At 36.1% G+C, this 9644-nt stretch overlaps 1 pseudogene; it reads left to right on the top strand.

Annotated features, from left to right (window-relative positions):
* LOC106296846 lies at positions 1-1787 on the top strand (annotated as a pseudogene).
* Positions 1788-9644: the final 7857 nt, after the last annotated feature.

Raw genomic sequence — 9644 nt, 5'->3', positions numbered from 1 at the left:
GAGGAAATGGAGAAAAGGTTCGGGAAAGAGAAGCAAGTCAGCTCAGAGGAAAGAAGAAGAAGAAGAAGCAAGTCAGGGATAAATGATTTACCAGATCCATTGCTTTGTCACATACTCTCTTTTCTCCCGACAAAAGATTCAGTTCGAAGCAGTCTCTTGTCGAAACGTTGGAGGAATATCTGGTTACAGGTCCCTGTTTTCGATTTGGACTCGGTCCAATTCGATAATGATGTTTCTAGTTTCATGGAGTTCGTCGATAGATTTCTCGAATCTGACAAAAAACTAGCCTTGGATAGATTCAAGTTGATGTGTTCTTACGAGGACCTCGATGATGATAGTGTTTTGAAGTCGTGGATAGATGCTTTAGTCAGGCGCAGAGTTCGGCATCTAGATTTTCAGGTTAACTCAGATGATAACGAACTAGTTTGGATGCCTCTTTCGCTATATTCCTGTAACACCTTGGTCAGCCTAAGTCTCTACCACGTGGCCTTGTGCGGCTTTGAACTAGCGTCTGCTGTTTCCCTGCCTTGTCTCAAGGTTTTGTGTTTAGATGGAGTAACGTACGACGAATCGCTGCTCAAGGACGAATCCAACCTCGATATGCTCGTAGCTAGCTAGCTGCCCTGTTCTCGAAAAGCTAACCGTAATCAGGGATCCCTTTGAGCTTCTTGAAATCATGCGCGTGCGCTCCAAGTCTTTGAAAACTCTCACTCTAGGGATTGAGGATGACCAAGATTGTCTCTTGGGGGACGATCATGTTGTGGAAATTGATGCTCCGAGGCTTGAGCATATGAGTCTCTGTGATCACTTATCTGGAAGCATCATCATTCACAGTATTGCTCCCTATGCGTCGGTGAACATCGATGTTAACTTTGAGGGGAAGGATGGTTATGCATTGGACCTAGATGATGATGATGATGATTCTAATTCCAAGAGGACTATGATCCGTAATATCCTCACCAGGATATTCACAGTCTCCCGCATGGAGATCTCTTCTGTTACTCTACAGGTACGCACACTCATGTTGTTGATTCAATAACAACAGTATATACCTAATAGAAAAAATGCATGATTATCATTACATTTTACAACTGTAACACAGGTCATCAATGATTACTCAAAATTGGAAATGTTACCTCAGTTCTCTAACCTGTCTTGGTTATATGCTTCTTTCCTTGAATCTTTTTGGGAGTTGTTGCCAACCTTTCTTGGTTGCTGGCCCGAACCTACACACACTCATTCTGGTGAGTCTTATTATTCTTGTATCTAAAAATTTGCATATATATATATATCACATAAAACTTAACTATCTCTTTGTTTAGGGATTTGAGTTTGATAAAGAGGAATGCCCAATCAAACTCCTCTGTGCCGCCGTGTTTCGTATCATCTCTCAAGTATGTTGAGCTTGCGACACAAGGCACAACAAGACCATCAAGCCAGATGAAATTAGCAATATATTTTCTGAGGAATTGCGCTGCCCTGAAGAAACTGACTTTAAGCGGGAGTTTCGGATATGACATCATTAAGAAAATCAAAAAGATTCCAAGAAGGTCTAGAAGGTGCATCATTGTCACTGGTTGAGCCACAACTTGTATACCGTGGACAAGATGAAGAATGAATCCAACTTATATAGGAGTAGTAATCCAGTGTAAGACTATTTTAGCTTTTTGTTTTTGTGTGTGGGCATGGCTTCAAGTTTCTTAGGTTCTACCTAGATGTTATCAAGCTACTTTACCTTCTTTAAGAGCGATCAGACTCTATTAACCTTACATCTTATAAAATATATATTGTGCATGAAAAATAGCGTAACAGCCGCAAAAGAATATAAACTGGATCCAAAAGCGAAGAGCAGCGAATCTAAATTTGTAATAAGCTCTGCATCCTTTACAAGCAGCAGTAAGGTGGATATTAATTTTTAGGATCACATAAGTTACTCATGTGAATCCTCCAAAGGTATTGGAGAGATTTTAACGTTTAACAAATAACTCAGCTTTATTTTATGAAAGATTCAGCAACTGGTAAGAAAAAAACGTATACATGAAAATAGCATAGCAGCTGCAATAGCCTATGGACCTGGTGTAATTTGTGGATTGGTCACTGGACATATCTTCTTCCCTTCACACATTAGAGTCACCCTAGTTGCTCATTAAGCCCATCTCTTGCAGTCTCTCTGTTAACCATGTGTGAAGCATGTGTTCTTGTTCGTGTGTTGTACTGAATTGGTAAGGTAAGAAGATCCGTTTTGTAATTTTCTGTTTAGTTGTTTTGTTATAGACCCTTTTGTTGGTAGTTGATATGGCGTATATCTTGGCTTGAAAATGTATGTGGGAAATTCCACTCGTAATAGTCAACTTAAAGCTTCAACATCTGGTTACTCTACGCATTCCAATGAAAAGTCGTCTCGTCTTAAGTACACAACCGGAAAGAGAATGCTGTTGCGCATGAACTAGCAAAACGAGTTACCACGACTCGGTCTTTTACTTCATCTTGTTTAATTCCATGTTTTGTTCATCAATTTTAATGAAAGTTAATTTGTGGGAAAAACTATATTGTTGTGGGCCAACGAAAGAAAGAAAAGCCCAATTTTCTGACCCAAATTGAGAGATGGAAACAAAAAAAAATGAGAATACGTGGCAAGATTTTTTTTTTGTCAACTACGTGACAAGATTTAGAGTTAGAAATGTGGAGGTCTCTTCAAGAAGAGAGAAAAATCAAGGGCTTAGAACATGTTTATTGTTGTATCTTAACAGCATATCTTTGATTAAATGTGATTAAAAGAATTAAACCAAAAATAAAAATCAGAAAACGCGTCTCTTAACTAAGAACATTAAGACACAGTCCCTTAGGGGCACGTGTCACGCTTCAATTTGGCAGAGGAGAGGTGGAGACCTTGGTCCGTCTCATTTATTACGTCTGTTTCTCTTTCTCTCGGTCTCAATTCTCTCCGAAGGCGAGAAGACGATTTCTCATCGTATCGGCGGTGACGTCTCTGTCGGTGGCTCTCGTGGACGAAGAAAGACGGCGGGTCTCTTTCCGGTGCTTTCCTCCACCCAGGAAACCGACGACCTCTCTATCTTGGTGGTTCTCTGAGGCGAAGACCAAACGGTGAATCTCAATCGACTGCTCCGCCGAATCGAAAGGTAAAGCTGCGTTGATATGTATATATGTTTGAAGATTTCGATTATGCATGTCTCAAATTGTGTCTTAATTTGAATCTCTATGTTTGAATGTTAATTTGTTTTGATATTTCCTGTCTTCCTGTCTTTAGATTGATAGATGAAGAGGCATGATGAAGGGGTTAAGGGACGATGAAGAAACTCGACACTGATGGTTCCGGTTGTGCATCAAGGTAAAAGCCATCACTTTCCTCGGTTGAATTTGATAAAAATCATGTCTTAGGTGTCTTTAATTGGTTAAAGCAAAGTCTTGTGAATTATGGTTGAATATATCGATTAATGATGTCTTAAATTTTGTCTTAACATGAATCTCTATGCAAAGAACCTTAATTTGTTTTGATATTTCATGTCTTTGTGTCTTTGGATTGAATGATCAAGATGCAAGATGAAGGTTGAGAGTGGAAGAATTATCCCGGAATGATAGGAAGCATCGATTGTATGCATTGGGAGTGGAGGAATTGTCCCACCGCTTGGAAAGGGCAATATTCTCGTGGTTCGGGCAAAACCACAATTATTTTAGAGGCAGTTGCTTCATATGATCTCTAGATATGACATGCGTTTTTTGGACCTCCAGGTACCTTAAATGATATTAATGTTCTTGATCGCTCACCTGTTTTTGATGACATAATAAATGGTCGAGCTCCGCAAATGAATTTCTCGTTCAACGGAAGCGAGTATAATTTGGCTTACTATCTCACCGATGGTATTTATCTGAAATGAGAAACTTTTATCCAATCTATTACAACTTCACAAGGGCCGAAAGCAGTTTTATTTTCTCAACGTCAAGAAGCTGCCCGAAAAGATGTCGAGCGTGCTTTCGGAGTCTTACAAGCTCGATTTGCCATTGTTAAAAATCCGGCACTTTCTTGGGATAAAGTCAAGATTGAGAAGATTATAAGAACGTGTATCATACTCCATAATATGATAGTAGAAGACGAACGAGATGAATACACTCAATATGATGTTTCAGATTTCCAACAAGGAGAAGGCAGCAGAAGTTCACATGTCGATCTCACCTATTCGACAGATATCCCAACAAATATCGCCAATCAGATGAGTGTTCGAAGAAGAACTCGTGATAGACAAGCACATCAACAACTGAAAGTTGATTTGGTTGAACATATATGGCGTAATTTGGACGTGATCAAGACAACAATTAAGCTTCGATGCCTCTTTCAAATTATAATCGTTTTAAGTAATCTTTGTTTTATGTTTTTATGTTTTAATGTTTTTATTTTAAAATTTATGTTTCAAATAATATGCTTAACTTTGTTTCTTTTAAATAAAATTATGTTTAATAATGTTTTTTTTAGAATCCCTAATTAAGATAATAAACCACTAACATTAAGGATCTCTTAACAAAGTAGCTTAACTTCACTTAAATACTAAAAAAATCACTAAGAGCCCTTAAGTGGGTTTTACCAATAAACATGAGCACCATTAACCCAAGTGATTATAGGGGGGTGTTTAACAAAAAATAATATAATAGTGGGTGGATCTCAAGGGTGGGATCCACAAAATTTTAAGCACCAGCTCTTCTGCAGCCTATTTAAACACTGCTTGCACTGTTCACGGGCCCCACTGACACATGACGGTCCGCGATTGGTCTGTTTTTTAATTTTTTAATTTTTTTAATCCGGAAAAAAAAAATTAAGTACCCCATTATGGGTTGTTAGAGCATCCACAATAGTGGACTCCTTCTTGGAGTCCTTAGGTGTATTATAGTTTTTTTTTTGGGAGAATTGGAAAAAAGGGACGCTTTGAACTAGGACCTCTGATATTTTTGGCAATTCTGGACATGTTTTACCCTTCTGTTATGGAAAAAATAGTAAACTAAATTTTAAAAATGTAAGAAAATATGAAAACTAACATAAGTATGACAACATATATGTTTAATTTTTATTTTTTTAAACTAGAATCATATTTTACTTTATCTTCTACATATAGTTAGAATACACATTCTAGTAATCTACTTAGGCTATAAATTCGATTCTAAGTTTTAAACATAGATATATCAAGGATATATAACGTAAACTAATATTTCTTGTATATTCTAACAAAACTAGAATTGGTTATGTTATAATCAAGAAAGATGTCTTCAGTCTACCTACAACTTGATAACGCCGTATAGCTACAACTCAATGATATAGCTCGGCTACATTACATGCCATAACATGTTCTACCCTTTACCTTATATGACGCCTTAAAGAAGAATATGTTTCTCGCCTATTATATTTTGTTCTGCGTAGGTAATATACATATTCTAGGTAAATCCGTAAAATATGGAAACTTCCATATACAGTTGAAGATGTTTCCTGAATCTACACTAAATCTATCTTAAATCTCTCAAAGAATATTTTATTTAATATCTTTAATAAATTTAGTCTAAACCAAAAATATGGAAGTTCCATATTTTTTAAATATCCTTACTAAATACCGATTAATCGTGGATTAATTTTAAAAACTGTTTTTCAATTTTCAGAAAATTGTTTATATTACTTAATGATTTGTATAGAGAACATCATTTATTGAAGCGGCCTTGTGGGAATTGGGTATGTTTATGTTGCCTGGTTGTCAGGTTCATTCCTCAAGAAGTGCATTATGCTCTTTTTAGTGTTTATTTTCATTAATGGCATAACCGTAAATAAGTCATCATCTTCTTCAACAGTTTTTAGGGTTACAGAGATATTTTTACAGAGCCGTCATGCTTTCTTTGATTGATTTCGTCCATTATTTTTGCATTTTTTTTGCTGGGTATGGTTTAAATTTGTAGATTTAGCATGTATCTTCCAATTTCAAGCTTTCAAAACTTAAAAACGTGAATAATTTTCGTTACTCCGATTTAATGGCCGCCTTTAACAAAGGATCTAATCAAGAACAAAAGAAAATCACCCATAAAATAAAATACGAAACAAAATCGAAGATGCTATAAACCATCTTCACATGACACAATGCGAAATCAAAGAGGCTAAGAAGGATATCAAGTAAAGATGGAGACAATAATATGAGAAGATAAAGAAGAAGATGAGAGCATAAACCTCATAAAGGTATTTGTGAAAAAATGTCGTGCCTTGAATTATGGAAGAAGAAAGAATGAAACATACACAATTACGTAACTGATAATGCTTTTAATTTTTCTTTCTATCTCTAATGTAAAAACAGTTATAAATAAATCTAATTAATAAACATTCTATATTTTAATTAAATTAAAATTTCAATAATCTAAGGGTATAATCGTATTAACATTAATTAAAATCTTAATAGGACAAAAAACTTACACAAAATCTTATTGTGACAAATCAAAGTTGTTAGTGTCCTATATTCCTAATTTTTCCTTTTTTTTGTTTTTTGTTTGAATAGTTAAAGACTCTAGTCAAAATAGTGTGTCCAATGGTGTTCTCCAATTTGTAGTCCTTAGGAATAAAAAAATAATTTTTTTCTTAAAAGTGAAATTTAATTTTTATTTATTGTATGATTAAATATAAAGATACAATAATTAAACATAATGATACAATAATTATTAATCTTCATCACCAAATTTGTTCCAAATATACTCAATTAAAATCATTTTTCAAATGTTGATGTATACGCATATCCCGAACATCATTCCGAATGCCAAACATATTATTGAGATTTGTAGGCCTGTCGGTTTCCACCTGTGAACTTCTGGTGATGTCTCCTTCTTCAAATTCAGATATATCATAACGAGTGTATCCATCCCGCTCATTTTCGACTATCATATTGTGTAGTATGATACATGCTCTCATAATCTTCCATATCTTTTCTTTGTCCAAAGAAAGAGCCGGGTTTCTTACAATCGCAAATCGAGCTTGCAATACTCCAAAAGCCCGCTCCACATCTTTTCGGGTTGCTTCTTGACCTTTAGCAAATAACTCTTGTTTAGGACATTGAGGGAGTGTGATAGCTTGGATAAATGTTTACCATTTTGGATATATACCGTCTGTGAGGTAGTACGCCAACTTATACGTGTGTCGTTGACCACATACTTTACCCTGGGAGCTCGACCTTCTAAAATGTCATTAAAAACATGAGACCGGTCGAGGACATTAATATTTTCTAAGGTACCTGGAGGACCAAAAAAAGCGTGCCATATCCAAAGATCGTGTGAAGCTACAGCCTCTAAGACAATTGTCGGTTTTCCTGATCCACGTGCGTACTGTCCTTTCCAAACGGTTGAGAAATTTTTCCATTCCCAATGCATACAGTCAATGCTCCCGACCATCCCAGGAAACCCTTGTTTCTCTCCAATATCGAGCAGTCGTTGAAGATCCTCCGATGTGGGTCGTCGTAGATACTCATCTCCGAATAACTGTATTATTCCGTCAGTGAAATTATGTAAACACGAAAGTGCAGTGGCCTCAGCAAGTCGGAGATATTCGTCAACCGTGTCAGCCGCAGAACCATAAGCAAGTAGACGAATTGCTGCCGTACATTTTTGTAGTGGAGAATGACCAAACCTCCCAGTTGCATCTCTTCTTTGCTGAAAGAATGGAATGCACTCTGATAGGCCATGGACAATACGCAAGAGTAATTCCTTATTCATGAGGAAACGGCGTCTGAATAGATGTGACGAGAATGTCGAATCTGCGCTGAAGTAGTCATTCCATAAGCGGTCGTGTCCTACTTCACGGTTTCGTTCTATATAAGCATGTTTCCTTTGCTTAATGGTTTGGGCCTCCACTATGTTGTTGAATGTATCTTCGAAGTATTCGTCGAAAATTTCGTCCAATCTTTATTAGAATTCATCGGATGAAGATGATGACATATTTAGGTATCGTGCTTCAAAAAATAATATTTTTTAAAAACTATAAGTTCAAATTCTCTATAAGTTCAAATTATCTATAAGTTATTTTTTTAAAACTATAAGTTCAAATTATCTACAAGTTTTATTTTTTAAATATATAAGTTCAAATTATCAACAAGTTTTATTTTTTTAATCTATAAGTTCAAATTATATACAAGTTTTATTTTTTAAAACTAAAAAATTATCTATAAGCTCAAATTCTCTATAAGTTCAAATTATCTATAGTTATTCTATTATCATTTTTAACAACTTTTAATATGGTTTCTATAAGTTTTGGGATCATGTCTATAATATGATACAATTTCTTAAAAAAATACATGTTTATAATACTTATGCTACCACATTAGCCTTCTTATTATACGAATCATGATTCAATAAGTCTTCTTCCATTAAACTTTAGTTTGGTTTGGTCATACATGATCAAGTAAGTAATAAAGAGAAGCAAGTACATTGGTTTCTATAAGTTTTAGTTTCGATTGGCATACATGATCAACTTTACTTTGGTTATAAATGATCTATACAAGATTGGTTAACGAGAAGCAAGTAAAGAGAAGCATCTAAAGTGATAGCGTTACCGAATTAAGAGAAGGAGTACTTGTTCGTTACAACTTGCTGGACATAAGAGCATCCGCAACTTCGAGTTACAGCAAAAGAAGATTACAACTCCGAGAAAACAGTAGTAGCAAAAGGAAACAAAAGGAAAGAAGATCTGGTGGAAACTAAGCAAACGAGATAGCTACCTAAAGACAGGCTCGAAGGAAAACTTATAGAACATTTCTTACATACAACCCGTGACTTGGATTCACGTGAGCTAAACATTTACACAAATGCACCCGTGACTTGGTTCACATGTCCTACAGCTTTACCTGAAACAAAACAAAAGACAAGAGTTAGCAAATAATTAAAGTAATACGACATGTGATACAATAAGAAAGTAGTTGTAACTACTCAAGACAACTCCATAGAGAATTTGAATTTATAGTTTTTAAAAGAACCCAAGCAGTTTCTGCTTAATAACAGATAGCTAAACTACTCAATACGAGATATCTAAACTACGCAATACGACATGTCTACCTCATAACATCTCAGACATAAACTTGAGTTTAAGAGATGTTTCCGTCTCATTGAGTGGATCTTTTTTGGCAAGTAAACGATCAAGCAGTTTCTGCTTAGAGAGTTTTTATTTCACTTCCATGATGGCCTGTAACTGTGACAACTCCTCTTCTTTACCACTCTTCTTCCTCTTAGTAGAAGCTTTAGCAGCCTTGACCCCAACAGGTCTACCCTCCGGTTCTCCCACTTCATCTTCTGTATCAACCTCCAACACCTGTTTGCGCTTTTTCTTCCCAACGTCCTTAGGCAGATTGGTGGAGGACCATTTCTGGTCATGCCTCAGCTCCCTCCAGGCATGTTCGAGGCTGAACTTGACGGAGTAAGCATTGAAGAAATAGTCTAGCGCAGCTTTCATCACATCATCATCATTTTGACCACTTTTCTGCTCCCTCAGAGCTGCATTGTAGCATCCAACGAACTTGCAGACTTGCTCGTTGATCCTAGCCCACCTCTGCTTGCACTGACCAAGCTCTCTAGGTACTGTCCCAACCAGATGAGGGCTTGCGTTGTAGTAATCTACAATCCTCTTC

The sequence above is a fragment of the Brassica oleracea genome, chromosome C6, assembly GCF_000695525.1.
Source record: "Brassica oleracea var. oleracea cultivar TO1000 chromosome C6, BOL, whole genome shotgun sequence".
In the NCBI taxonomy this organism is placed as follows: Eukaryota; Viridiplantae; Streptophyta; class Magnoliopsida; order Brassicales; family Brassicaceae; genus Brassica; species Brassica oleracea.
The sequence above is the reverse complement of the archived record's forward strand: the minus strand, read 5'-3'. Positions and strand labels throughout refer to the sequence as shown.